The sequence below is a fragment of the Silene latifolia genome, chromosome 5, assembly GCF_048544455.1.
Source record: "Silene latifolia isolate original U9 population chromosome 5, ASM4854445v1, whole genome shotgun sequence".
In the NCBI taxonomy this organism is placed as follows: domain Eukaryota; kingdom Viridiplantae; phylum Streptophyta; class Magnoliopsida; order Caryophyllales; family Caryophyllaceae; genus Silene; species Silene latifolia.
In genome coordinates this window covers 53178484-53193660 of record NC_133530.1, presented here as the reverse complement: position 1 = coordinate 53193660, position 15177 = coordinate 53178484, and the positions used below count along the sequence as shown (strand labels likewise).

The window sequence follows — 15177 nt, the reverse complement described above, 5'->3', positions numbered from 1 at the left end:
CGTCGGCTCCCGCATTTGGGCCTGGTTGATCGGTATTGGCTCGATTAAATACCCGAGCTTACCGTCGGCGATGGCGCATTCCGTAGTGCCGCCTCCCGATCCGCTAAATTGGACCCATCATTCTTCAGTCGAGTGGACTGATTCATTTGGTCCATAAACATTTTTAGCCAGGACGAACGATCTAGTGTGGCACTAGGCATTGGGATTGCGTTATTTCCAGCCATTTGTTGTAACAGTATTATTGATAATAAGCGTGTTCTACACTGCGAAAGAAGAATAAAATAATAAGCATGCATCGTTTTTATTTTAAGTCTAATGAACTAATGTCATAACGCGAAGACTCAAAAACATTTATACAATTGACCTCCCTCAAGAATTATATAAATGGCCCCAAGACTCAATTCTCTGTAAATTGATAAGCTAACCTGTTAGCTAATTCTACCATTAGAATTCTTGGTCGATAAATTTCTGTAAATACTATCTTTAGTCCATCATAATCACGAGAAACTCTTCGGACTACAATGTTGAGGTAAACTAAGTCAACACAACTACTTACCCAACGTAGAAGGGGTCATATTAGGGCTACCGACGAAGAAGGGATTCATAGATGTTTGCCCTTATAAAGACTAATCTCAATTTCCGTTTTAGAGGAAGATCCCATCAACTTTATTTAAATTCATTTTAAGTGAACTATAATCTAGCATGCGAGAATGATTAAAATAGTGATGGCTTAAAATCTGTGACATCTGCATGTCCATGAAAACTAACATACAACCTATATGAGTCAATTTTCATGCATTTTAGTAGTAGGTGGTTTGGTTTTAGGCGGAATATGATGCAATTACTAACATGTGAATGAAAAGCAATAAAAATGAAAAACGTAAAAAAAAACAGTAAAAGGCCTAGTGTGGCCTATCCTATCAAAATGAACAATAAATACAAGTTTGGAATCCATCCTTGGACCCGAGAAGCTTGTCTTGATGTTCCATCTTGATCCATGTAGCGGGAGTGAGCTTGAATCTTCATCTTTAGTCTTCTTTGAAATTACAATAAATAAAATTACATAATCGACCTATTAATTACATTCTAATTTCAAAAACCCAAAACTAAAATAAAGGAGATTCGAGATCTCATAATTAGATAAGAAATCATGTTTCCTTCATTACGAAAACATAATTTGACTAAGGCCACACTAAGTAATACAAATTACAACCGATTGCAAAAATTAAATACGTATATAAAATTCATTCATTCGATTCATTCAACAAAATTAAAAGCATCAACTAAAATAAATTAAACATACATAATACAATACATTAATTATGTTGATTAATATATCCAAACCACCTATTTAAATTAAATTAAGTGACAATTCCGCAATTTAATCACATTAATTTCATTTCAATCCATATTAAACTTGTAATATAAATTCTATCCGTCAAAATTTTAAACCGCTTTAAAATAACTCGGTATCATTAAATTGTGAACCGATTCACAGTAACTAATTGGCCAAAATAAAAAAAAAAATAAAAAACCAATTACAAATTGGTTCGGCTGAAAAAAATAAAATAAATTTTTTTTTTTTTTTTTATAATTGACAGCCACTACACGGCTGAAAAAAAAACAGCCCCTTCCCCTTTATTTTTTTTCTATACGGCAATTAGAAAAGAGGAAAAAAAACTTTCCATAAACAAAACTTTCCTTCTTTTCTTTTTCTGATTCGGTAATAAAAAAAATAACCTAAAATCAGTTTTTTATTTTTTTTATTTTTTTTTTCACGGAAACCAAAAAAAAATTTGAGCCGTCAAAAATTTCCTTTTGCGGCATAAAGCCCTAAAACAAAATTGATGAAGAACAAAGTTTACAGTTGCTAATAGAACATGGTTTAGCAAATGAATTAACAAGCATGATTAATCTTATATGCTAAAACTATATAGCAAAAACTAGTTCTTGTATCAATGACATGATGATACTATATCTATTCTAACTTAATCTGCATTAAATCAAAATTTGCCAATTCTTCATATGATAATTTTAACCGATTAAAACAATAATATGATCAAAAGAAATTGGATATAAATCATCAAACAAAAGGAAAAAACAAAAAAAAACAGTTCGAAAGAAAAAAAAGTCTCGGCCAAAAAAAATTTAACCGAAAAAAAAAAACGGAACCCTAATTTTTATACTCGAAAATTAGGTTATAGTTTACATACAAATTTTATGAAAATTATCAAAATTAAAATCGTGGCCTTGTGCTCTGATACCACTTGTGGGAAATAAGTCTGTATACTTCCCTTAAACTAGAAGGATTATAACGATTTAAAACAGATGATCAATGGTCATAAAATAAAATACATAAACAAAAGTAAAGGATTCAGAAATAACCTTTGGTCCTAGCAAATATGGCCTAAGAACAATATCAAAATTGATATTCACCTATTAGTTGCACCCAAGACGATCTGAGATATGCCCTTTGATTATGCTAGAAATCAATCTAAAATTTTCTGTAAAATTTAATTGTCTTTGTGTTCTTGTGATGAGAAAGAGGAGGCTAGGTCAAGAAAAAGCATTAGGTTAGAAATAATTCTCTACCTTTCTCTTATATAGACCGAATAACCAAATTAATTAGGAAAGATATTACTCTCCTAATTTTCGGCCAATGTTGACCGAAATAAGGAATAAAATTTCCTTATAACCAAATTAATTAGGAAAGATATTACTCTCCTAATTTTCGGCCAATGTTGACCGAAATAAGGAAAAATTTCCTTATTTTTGGTCTTTCCAAAAATATATAAAGTGCGTTAAATTGTAATCTAGTGAGGATCGAACCCATGACCTCTTGGCTTGTGTACCCTCACTATTACCACTATGACACATTCAACTTGTTGATATTAAATACAACTGATTATATTTAGTTACGAATTAACAGATTAATTCGTCCAAACTAACCTTATATATATTTAATTAAATATAACTTATTATATTTAATTTACGAATTGACAGTTAATTCGTCTCAACTTAATATTATTTAATTTTCATTAAATAATTATCTCATCAACACATTGACTAACTTTTTAGTCATTTTGGGCATCAATGTAATTATATTTCTATAACCACATTTCTCAAATACGTCCTATAGGTGTGACCTTTAGGGACCAGTTGATCACCGCCATCTGTATGATAATAACGTCAAACTTTCTAGCAAGCCAACCGTTATTAGGTAAACGTTAATCAACTGATTAAATATACGAAGTATACCCTTGTGAACCTGTAAGAGATTTACAAATGTTATCACACTAATTTGTGGAGGACACCAGCTCCAACAAAAAAGGGAGGCCTTTTACATCGCACGATGGCTCGCGCCTCTTTGAGGTGTTCCCAGCATTTTCAGCGAAACTTTTGGCTTTGGCCCAATTTCCACGTAAATTCACAAATTTCAAACGACGGAATTAAAAATCGTCATTTTCAAACAAACACAAAATAGTGAAATTCAAATTCGCTATGTTCACAAATTTCAAACAACGGAATTAAAAAGCTGTCATTTTCAAACAAACAAAAAAAAGTAGTGAAATATAAATTCGCATTTTCACAAATTTCAAACGACGGAATTAAAAACCGTCCTTTTTCAAACAAAAAAAAACAAGATAGTGAAATTCAAATTCGCTATTTTCACAAAATTCTAACGACGGATGTAAAAACCGTCATTTCACAAAAAAAAAAATAGCGAAATTCAAATTCGTGATTTTCACAATTTCACAAGATGACGGAATTAAAAACCGTTATGTTTCTAAAAAAACCAAGCAGTGAAGTCTAAATTCATTATTTCTCATAAATTTCAAATCACAAGAGGACGGGATTAAAAACCGTTATCTTCCAAACAGCAAATGGCGGAATTCACATTCGCTATTTCTACAAACTCCGAACAACGGTAGTAAAAAACTTTACCTCTCTTCGAGATTCAAAGTTACGAATGACGATAATGGAGACCGCCATCCACAGGAGCGAGGCTCAAACTACCAAAGGCCTATCTCTTTCCGGCACCATAAACATCCAATATAAACATCGAAATTCCCTAGCAGGATATCGATGACCTGCCCGCGGAGCCCACTAGCTCAACAATCTCTTGAAATAAGCCCGACCAACGCGGCTATTTCCCGCGGTTGATCATTCGACCTCCAACACGGCTGGCGAGCCTCATCATATCCGCAACACGGCTGGCGAGCCTCAAAACTTACCTCCAACACGGCTGGTGAGCCTCAAAATGTACCTCCTACACGGCTGGCGAGCCTCAAAACGTACCTTCAACGGCTGGCGAGCCTTCGCGCGCAAAAAAGAAACAATTCAAGGACATATCCTAAAGATGCCTCAGGTATGACTCCTTCCTATGGCTGGCGAGCTTTTGTATGTAGTCTAAGGGACTTTAAACGACCCAAACGGACAGTCGACATACTCTAAACTGTTTCCAACGACAGTTCCTTGACTCAAATCCCCGAGTCGCCTTGGCGTCGCCCTTCCCGACGACAGGTCCTTGGCCCGAATTCTTTCGAGCAGCCTTGACATCGCTTCGGTCTCCGGGTTGTAATCTTCGATTGACCTGGGGGCTATACTTTTATTTTCGCCCTGTCCAAGCCTCAGTCAAAGTGGGGGCTCTGTAGATACCCAGTATCTGTTGAATCCCCAACAAACACCCGATGATTATCGGACTACAACATGCTTAGGAATAGCTACGTTTAATCGACAGTTTGTATAACTATACATCGGAAAACTCAAAACGATTTTGAAAATAAAACATTTTGAAAACTTTTAAATATCACCTGGAGTGTTTTATGCACAACGACGGGGTCGCAATGATACTAACTAGAGTCAAAACCGACACCAGACCAAAAACTGACTCAAAATTCAAATCCCGATTCCAACAACTAGTCAAACCGAGTCAAACACGAAAAACAAACATCACAAAGCTTTTATGCTAAGTATACACGGTATACTTGATGTTCAAGTACAACAATCATGACATCCAAAATCTAGGATAGAACAAATCATGATTCCAAATACGTGATAGTGACAAGATAGCTCGAAGACCCGCGAAATGGCCCGCGCCTCTTCGAGTAGCATATATTGCCACGTCGTTGAAAACACACACAACCACATAATCCTCTATAAATACCCCTCAAATGCCACCATTTGAAGGTACACGAGCGTCCGCCCCCTCTTTTCTCCCTTAAAATTCTAGACCTCGACTTCCCGAGTCAACAAACGACACGTATTTCCGACCTACCGATCGAGAATACGAGCCATACACATTGGTTTGGTACCGTTATCGTGCATTAAATCACTTGACCGACCATTTCGACCAACTACACAATCTCTAAACAAAACAACATTCTTTACTTTGCTGAAACGGTTTTCAACCTAGTTTTCTAACCTAACAATAATTTACACTTCCGTCGATTTATCGCCAACAACCTAGCATGTAAGTATGAGGGTGTAATTAATCCTCTTCTTTCATGCTCTTTTATCTGTTTTTATGACCTTAACATGCTAAAACATGCATAACATGGTCCAAAATACGGATTAAATGAGCCAAAACTGAGTTTTGACCTGAAACAGAAGCCCCTAGTCACAACTAGGTGGCTCGCGCCTATACTGGTTGTCCAGGTCAGAACTCAAACGTGTTTGAGTTCATTCTTTCCATTTTTATTTCATTTTACAATCGGTTTTTACCGTTTCAAATCATTTTTATGATAAATCTTTTTAGCCATTAAATATGTTGACCCTTGGTTCCTTATACCATGACGGTTTAATCCGTGTTTCAGTGATAATATTTGGTTGATTACATTTTAAAAGGTATTTTAAAACCTTTTATTCGTTTGTTTATATTTTCAAAAATAACCATACAGTCATACATGCATAATCGTCCTTGGTTCTACATACCAGGTCGGTTTAATCCGAGTATGATGATAAACATTGATGATCGAGTCCATTTCGTGTTCACAATTAAGCATATGTGGTCGTTGGTCAATGGTCGATACAAAACACAATTTATACTTCACAAACAACTCTACAATTAGTAAAGAGGCAAGTAAAGGTCGGATCCCAAGGGACGGGTATTGAAATGAGAATTCTATTGTAACTAGTAGTGTCTAGGGGTGTCACAAATTGGGTTGATGTAGAAGGTTACTAAACTAAAATAGCAATGAAAATAAACTAGCAAGGTGAATAAAATAAGGGGTGTAAACAATTGATTAAAGGCACTAGGGTGTCATGGGTTCATAGGGGAATCATGGGATATGATCATACAAACATGTTCTCAAATTATAAGCAAGCAATTATTGTTGTGATGGATTGAGTTGGGTTATATCTTACAATCCTAGGAAAGTTTGGGTCCCGGAGCCGAATCGATTAGATTGTACAACACCTACAAGTCGACTTAATCTTTCCTACTCAACACATGCATGGTCTAACAAGACTCGAGTTGGGTTATGTCTTACAAGTCAAGTTGAATAGATAAGAGATGATAGTAAATGCAAGGATTCATAGGCTTAGCATTTCATCAAATATAACATGTGCATGTATTAAGATCAAAACAAGCAAACAAATAAGATATGAAAGCATATTAATTTAAGCATGAATCATTCCCCATGTTGGTTTCCCCTAATCACCCATTAAACCCTAGCTAAGAGACTACTCACTCATTATCATATTGATCATGCTAGAAAGGTTGTCAATCATACTAACATAATGAAACATGATGAATAAATGAAAGTAATTAGCAATAATTAAAAAGGGATTAAGAGATTATACCTACTAATGATTCCAATAATAAAGCAAGAATAATAGAAGTACTTGAATCCTAGATTGAGAGGTTGTCAATCTCCCAATAATAACCCAAATAATCTTCAATTACCCAAAATAAAGGAAGAACAAGAGAGAGATTAAAGAACTAAGACTTGGATTAAAACTTGATTAATACTTGATTACAATATTAAAGAGAGATTTGATTGATATTAACTACACTAATTATTGATAAGAAGAACATGCTCCTCTAATTAGACTAATGGGGTATTTATAGTGAAAATTAGGGAGGATGCATTAGGGTTAACTAAGGGCTAAACTAGTAATTACACTTTTTAAGTTGAGCAAGGAGACTCCGGTATTTTCTGAGAGAAGGGCTTCTCTAATCGTAGCTTTGAAGAATGAAAACGTCTTTATCATCAAATCCGTGCGGATGGGAGTCGGGACGGCCGGATCTGGGCTGAGGAATCCGAGCGGATCCTTGGGCAAGACGCTCGGATTGGCGAGGGGGAATCCGAGCGGATTCCTTTGAGGGACGCTCGGATTGGGCTGGACGGACGGGCGGATTGTATACAATCCGTTCGGATTGTCCGGCAAACAGTCAATTCTTCTTCTTTTCTTCCCTTTTCTTCATGAATTCCTTGGGGATTTCCTTGGGGACTCAAGGATCCTTTTCTCAACATTGCTCTTCTACTATGCTATGTACAAAGGCCTTCTAGTCTTGTCTCTCCTTGATGCTTGGTCATTGAATACGATCAATTTAGCCTCGTTTTGCCATGAAAATGCAAGATTCTTACTCCTTTCCTACCAAGGGATCAAAATCTCAAAGAATATGCAAAACAAAGAACTAAAGATAAGAAATGACCCAAATAGGCACTAAAAAGCATGGAAACAATGGTAATTCGGGGGCTAAATATGCGCCAATTATGGTCACATCAAATATCCCCAAACCGAACCTTTGCTCGTCCCGAGTAAAGAGGTGACAAAGACTAGGACCAATACTAACCTAACCTAATAATAATAGCCGATATGAGACAATTAGCGGGTCTCACTCCGCCCCTTCAACTCACAACAAGACAACCATGAGGTAGGATGCCTTCTTGCAAGGCAAGGTGGGTCTTGCCAAAATGGCGACACATCCAAACATTAAGCACACAAAAATCACATAATGGATGCATCTACAAAAGAATAGCCACTTTCCTCATCTAAGTGGCGGAAATTATCTACAAGGGAAGCAATTCAAGGGTACACAATCCTTCATAGATGCAATTTGTTCAAACTACTAAGCCTAGAAGGATACCAATAAATCACCTCCAAAATGTGTCAAGCTAGGGTACCTTTGTCCTCAATCGTTAAATGCTTTTGTCAAGAGTAGACTCCCTATGGTGTTAGAAACACTGGAGGATCGCGGAATTCCCCTTCTTGCCTAGACAAGAAGAAGGGTCGTCCCCTCTCTACCATGCACAAAAATGGATACGATGGATAAAGGGATCGATAGTAATTGAGTTTCATTTTGGGAGTTTGCTTTTGTTTTTGTTTTCCCCCCAATTTCATTGGCATTTGACATTTGAGAACACTTTCTTGCCATTTCTTTTTGATTTTAGGCATTTCAATACTTGACAACTTTTTGCATTTCTTTTTGAACATTTTCAAAGTCACCCCAATTAGTAACGAGGGTGCCTTGTATTTGAAGCTTTTAGGAGTTCTATTTTTGCTCCTCTTTTCATTTGATGCATTTTTGCAAACTTTCTTTCATTTTTCATTTCATTGAACTCAAATTGATTTCTTTTTGTGCCCATTCCCTTTTTGATGACAAAAATGTATGGTAGAACATGGATGAATGATAGAAGTATGCATGGTTTCAAGGGTCACCTTGGAATAAACGGTAGCCAAGGAGTTATCACACCACAAGGTACTCTTGACTAGGCCTTAAACCATGGGTCAAAGGATACTAGCATGACACATCCTAGGGTGTTTTACAAGTATTCTAACAAGCAAAGTCTTAAGAATAAAAAGCATCTACTAGGGCCTATATACACTTGTCAAGCTTCCCAAATAGACGGTTTCGCAAAATTTTTCTAACATGCAAACTACATGCCATGATGCAACTAGCATATACACATCCTAATGCAAATGATTCTACCAACTAGTATGCCAAATAAACTAAATGCAAGTCCTAAGTTCACATTGTTTTTACCGCATCAATCAAAATAAAGCCACATAGTCATTAACATAAAGAGGAAAAAGGAGATTGGAAAGATCATACCATGCGGTCTTCAATATCCTCATGTCTCGGATGTGGCGTAGTCAATCAAAGTGAAGAAGGATAAACAAACACAATATATACAAGACAATATATACAAAGGAAATGAACTTGTTTTTGGTTTTTCAATTTTTTCAATTTTTATGATTTTTGAAATTTTTCAATTTTTTTTTTTTTTTTTTTTGGGTTTTTGAATAAAAGTTAAGTGTTAGAATTCCCATCCCCACACTAATATGGGCATTGTCCTCAATGGCCAAAATGATAGAAATTATGCAAAAATGATGCATGATTTCTATACTAAATGCAATTCTACACTAAGCTATACTACATGATGCATGGTTTTTGTTATGACGGAGAGGATAATTTAGATTACCTCCCGTTGTGTATGCATTAACTTCCCCAAACCAAATAAGACACTATTGCTAATGTTAAAGCATGGGTATAGTTCATGCACACACTATGCTATGCATGAAACTAGATTGTCATTTTGGATTTTCAAAAATGGGAACAATAAAGAACACCTCAATGGTACCGAGGTGTGAGTCCTTTGATGTTGCTAGGACTAAACCAACAATGATCAAAATGAAATAAAATACAAAGAGATATAGACAAACCATGGGAGTGTAGGAGTCTCCAAGGCTAGTCTTCCATCATGCTATCATCATCACCACTTCCCTCATGAGAAGTGGTCACATTGCCACTTTCCTTGGCACTTTCTTCATCACTTTCTTCATTATCTTGCTCATCATTATCTTCACCATCTTCACCATTTCCTTCTTCATCTCCACTTGCTTCTTCCTCAATATTGTCATCAATTTCTTCATCATTTCCAACAACCTCATTGTCTTCCACCACGTCCCTAGATGCACCCGGAAATAAGGCTTCTCTATCCGCCCAACTAGGCAAAGGACAAGATGGATCAAGGAGTCCTTGCCTAGCTAGATGTAGGAGGGGAGGATATTGAGCCAAATATGCATTCTTCCGATCTTCATAAGCTTGCTTGTGCATGGCTTGCATAAGAAGAGTGACATAGTCTTTTCCAATTTCAATTCCTTGCGGTTTGAACTCTTCATACACAAAGGGGTAAGGCGGTATAACAATGGAAGAGGAGGGAGTTTCATGATCACCCTTTTGTTGTTGAATGATGTACTCGGCTTCTTCGGATAGGGAAGTAAATAGTTGGTCCTATGGACACTAAGACGGCAAATCTTTGCGGGTAAAGTGAATGATCGAGCCTTACTAGTAAGCCACCCATACTTGGTGTCAAGGGGATTGTGAGCAACCCACTTAAACTTGTTAATCATGATGGACATATCAATAAGATGGCCACCTTCCTTTGCCTTGTACTTGTTATCCTTATTGAAATTAGGATCAAAGTGCTTGGCTAGGACCGTGACAAGGCCGCCATTAACAATAACGGTTGTACCCTTCTTCCCACTATCTACATGGAGCCATCTATCAACCAATAGCCTCAAAGAGTTGTAAGGCTTGGTGTGAATTCTTCCAATATTCAAAGTTGATTCAAGGAGAATAAAATCGAGTCCCGTGAAATGATTGGTGTCTTTCCTAGCAATTATGGTGTTTCCCACAACTTTGTGCCATACTCTTATGCCCGGATGATGGACCAAAAGAGCACGACAAGCATGAAAATCTTCAAATTTCTTCCCGGAGATTGCCTCCCAAAGAGGCTCGGGGTCATACTTCCCATATTGCTTATAAAATTTATGCTCATCGCTAAGACCCAAAATTTCACCCAATTCCGGAAAGGTAATGCGTCTACTAGTGTTAGCTAGACGAAACTCAATATTTTCCCTATTCTCAACTTTTGTCACTTTTAAAGAACTTCAGAATTCCAAGACAAGGGAGGGGTATGTTACTTCCTTCATTTCAAACAATTTCTTCAAACCCATGGCATTGAAAAAGGCTTTTGTTTGTTCAAGAACACCCAATTTCTCCAAAGCATCTTTACATATGAATTTGGTGGTTTGAATTTGTTTCATAGCAAACTTGACAAATGTATTTCTATGGGTATCGGAAATGAAAGTTACCTCCGGATAATGCAAGAGTTGATCGATTACCGGAGTAGAAGGTGATGCTTCCAAAGAAATTTGTTGTTGTTGTTGCACTTCCAAGTTTGGTGTTGAAACCACCATTGCCAAAGCTTTCTTTGCTTGTAGAGCTTTTTGCCTTTGAGAGAGAGCCTTTGCTTTTGGTGCCTTTGTTGCCTTTGTGGCTCCCTTTGTTCTTGCCATTTGATGAACTAACCAAGTAAAGAGTCAAAAATCTTCAATTTGTAGAATGCCCAAATCGATTTGAAGGTGAAAGGCTTTGCCTTTATGAGAACAAAAATCGACTCAAAGGTGAAGATTTTGTAGATGGAGTGATTGATTTGTTGTTTGAAAGATGGTTTGATTTGATTTTGGTGGATTTTGTTGAGGGTTTTTGTTTTTGAGATGGAGAGGATGAGGGTTTTGATGTTGTGGGTAGTGTTTATGAATGAATGAATGAATGAATGAATGAAGGTGGGATGGGTTATAAAGAAGTCGAGATTTTTCAAGACGCAGGGACAATCCGTGCGGATTTGGGCGCAATCCGTGCGGATTCTACAGCTTCAAAATTTTTCAAAATCCCGCCTAGAGACGGGCGGATTCTGGGGAATCCGCTCGGATTCCTCTGTGATGGGACGGGCGGATTTTGTGCAGGACGGACGGATTCTAGTCCAGAGATTTTTCTTTGTTTTTCTTCAGCTGCAAGACGGGCGTCTTGTTCACAAGACGGACGGATTCTAGGAGACGGGCGTCTTTCCAAAAATCCGCTCGGATTCTTTGTGATCAAGAAATTTTGCAATTTCAAAGACAGCCCAAGACGCAGGCGTCTTCTCGGCGGGACGCTCGGATCTTCTTCGAGACGGGCGGATTCTCGGGAATCCGCTCGGATTGGTCCTTGTGTACACGGATTGATTCCATCCGTGCACAAACGCATTCCCTTATCATTCTTTCTTTCTTTCTTTCAAATCTTGTGTTCTTCATTGTGGGGGCACTACTAAGGCATGAATAGCCTAGGCAATTGCCATCCCCACACTAAGGTAAAGCACTACACATTAATTAAAATCGTTAATCCCTCCCTCACTTCTCTCTTTTCATGACAATTATTTTGATCAAAGTAAATAAAAATCCAAAAATGACAAAAATGCAATACAAAAATTGAAAAGTAAGTTAGGGAGTTAGAAATATTTACAAGTGGTGGTTTAGGGAGGACTCCACCAAACTCTCATTCTTGATGAGATGTCAAGGGGGCATGTTCAAGGTGTTGTTGATGTTGCTCAACACCTTGAAGAAGTAATCAAAAGCTTGTTCATTGTTATGGTAGAGGTCCTCAATAGACCGTGGCCCTTGTTGTTGATCATGATCGATGGCATGCCCAATGTAGGGATTAAAGATCCCTTCAAATTCGTCGTCCCAAAGACCACAAACTTCATTGAGTTGATCATTGAAAATCTCTTGCTTAGATGGAGACAACTCTCCCAATTTCTTCTCTTGGCCAATGAGGCCATCATCTTCTTCCTTGGTTGATTTTGATGAGCTTTGCAAGCTCTCCTTGTCACAATTCACTTGCTCTTTGAATGGAGCATCTTCAACTTTCTTCCTCCATTGGAGTTCCGATTTCTTCCTTTCATCTTTTCGGCTATAATGATCAATCATGAAACATGGCTCATGCAAACGAGGAGCTCTCATGGTTTTGTCAAGATTAAAAGTTATGCTTTCATCTCCCACTTCTAGAGTGAGCTCTCCATGTTTCACATCAATCACCGCACCCGCGGTGTGTAGGAAAGGTCTTCCTAAGATGATTGGAATGTTGGAATCTTCCTCCATATCAACAATGACAAAGTCTACCGGGATGAAAAACTTCCCAATTCGCACGGGGACATCTTCCCATATCCCTAATGGTGTCTTCGTCGATCTATCGGCCATTTGAAGAGTGATATTGGTGCATTTAAGCTCTCCCATTCCCAACCTTTTACTCACCGAGTACGGCATGACACTCACACTAGCCCCTAGATCACATAAGGCTTTGTTGATCGTTGTGTCGCCAATGGTACACGGTATTGAGAAGCTTCCCGGATCCTTTAACTTTGGAGGTGAACTCCCTTGAAGTATTGCACTACTCACCTTAGTGAAGGCGATAGTCTCAAGTTTCCGGATCGACTTCTTCTTTGTGAGGATATCTTTCATGTACTTTGCATAGGCCGGAACGTGATTGATTAATTCCTTGAAAGGAATTGAGACTTCTAAGTTCTTCACAATTTCCATGAACTTTCCAAGTTGATCATCAAATTTGGGCTTGGCTTGACGACTTGGAAAAGGAAGTCTAATCACAATGGGCTCCTTCTCTTTGGCTTTGTCTTCATTTTTCTTTGAACTTTCTTCTTTTGATGATTCCCCTTCTTTGGGACTTTGCACAATTTCTTCCCTTTCACTAGCTTTCACAACTTCATCCTCAACTTGCTCCTTCGGTGCTTCATATCTTGTACCACTTCTCAAGTGAATGGCACTAACCGTTTCATGTCTAGGGGGATTACTTTGAGGTGGTAATTGCCCCTTTTGTCTTTGTGAGCTTGAAGATGCTAGTTGGGTCAATTGTGTTTCCAACATCTTGGTGTGAGCTAGAATGTTGTTGATGGTGGTGTCTTTTGCTTGGCTATCTTTTTGCATTTGGGTGAAAAATTCTTGTTGATTCTTTTGCATTTGGAGGACCGCTTTTTGGACATCAAAACCTTGGTCATTGTGGTGATTGTATGGATTTTGATTTTGGTAACCTTGGTTTTGATTGTAAAAGGGTCTTTGATTTTGATTTCTCATGGGTGGTGGAGTGTATGTTGTTTGAGGGTTTTGAACATTTTGGCTTTTGTATGAGAGATTTGGATGGAACTTGGTGTTTTCATTGTAAAAATTTGAATAAGGGGTACCACTTTTGTAAGCTTGGAAAGCATTAACTTGTTCGGTTGTTCCCCTACATTCACTTGAGTCATGACCCAAGGTTCCACAATTCTCACATATCCCACTTGGGATTGATGAGGATGCCGTCATGACATTGACATGATGCTTTGATGATTTTGAGTTTTCCTCAAGTCTAGCCATAGCTTGTTCAAACTTCAAGTTGATTGTGTCAATGTGAGCACTAAGTTGAGCACCCAATTGAGTAACGGAATCCACTTCATACTTTCCTCCTCTAGTAGCCTTGCGAGGTCTACTATATTGTGAATTATGGACCGCCATTTCCTCAATCTTGTTCCATGTTTGATTGTCATCAACTTCGGTGAACATTCCATTTGATCCCATATTGAGAATGTTCCTTGAATCTTCATATAAGCCATTCCAAAATTGTTGCACTAAAAACCATTCGCTAAGTCCATGGTGAGGACATGAGCGACAAATACCTTTGAACCGCTCCCAAGCTTCATACAAAGATTCTTCATCCCTTTGCTTAAAACCCGTAATTTGAGCTCTTAGCATGTTAGTCTTTTCCGGTGGGTAGAATTTTTTGTAGAAAGCTAGAGCTAGCTTCTTCCAAGAATCTATTCCAAGGGTGGCCTTATCAAGGCCCTTCAACCATTGCTTTGCGGTGCCGATTAACGAAAAAGAAAATAAGACCCATCTTATTTGGTCTTGAGTCACGCCCGTTTGAGAGATAGCTTCACAATAATCGCAAAAGGTTTCCATATGAGAATGAGGGTCCTCACTAGGCATTCCCCCGAATTGGCTCCTCTCAACTAGTTGGATGAAGGCGGACTTGGCAATAAAATTTCCGGTAAGATGTTGTGGGGTAGGAGTACCATTTGGTAGATCCTCCTCGGTGGGTATAGAGTGTGACGAGAATTTAGGAATTGTAGGTGGATTTTGTGTGGTATTGTTTAATGGGTTCTCTTCTCCTTCTATTGCGAAAGGATTGACAAACTCACTAGTGGGTTGAACAACTTCACCAACACCTCCCAAATTCCTCCTAACAAGTCTCCTATTATTCGTCAAGGTTCTTTCGATTTCACGGTCAAAAGGTAACAAATCTCTTTGTAACCTTCTAGACATGCAAAATATCAAACAACTCAAAAAAAATTAGAACAA

The 15177-nt window shown here is 37.8% G+C and overlaps 1 non-coding gene across 1 annotated transcript; it reads left to right on the top strand.

Moving 5' to 3' along the window:
• Window positions 1-14464: 14464 nt before the first annotated feature.
• Window positions 14465-14571, top strand: LOC141657994 (small nucleolar RNA R71). The gene has a single exon (XR_012548906.1). It is a non-coding gene; the product is annotated as a small nucleolar RNA R71 (small nucleolar RNA).
• Window positions 14572-15177: the final 606 nt, after the last annotated feature.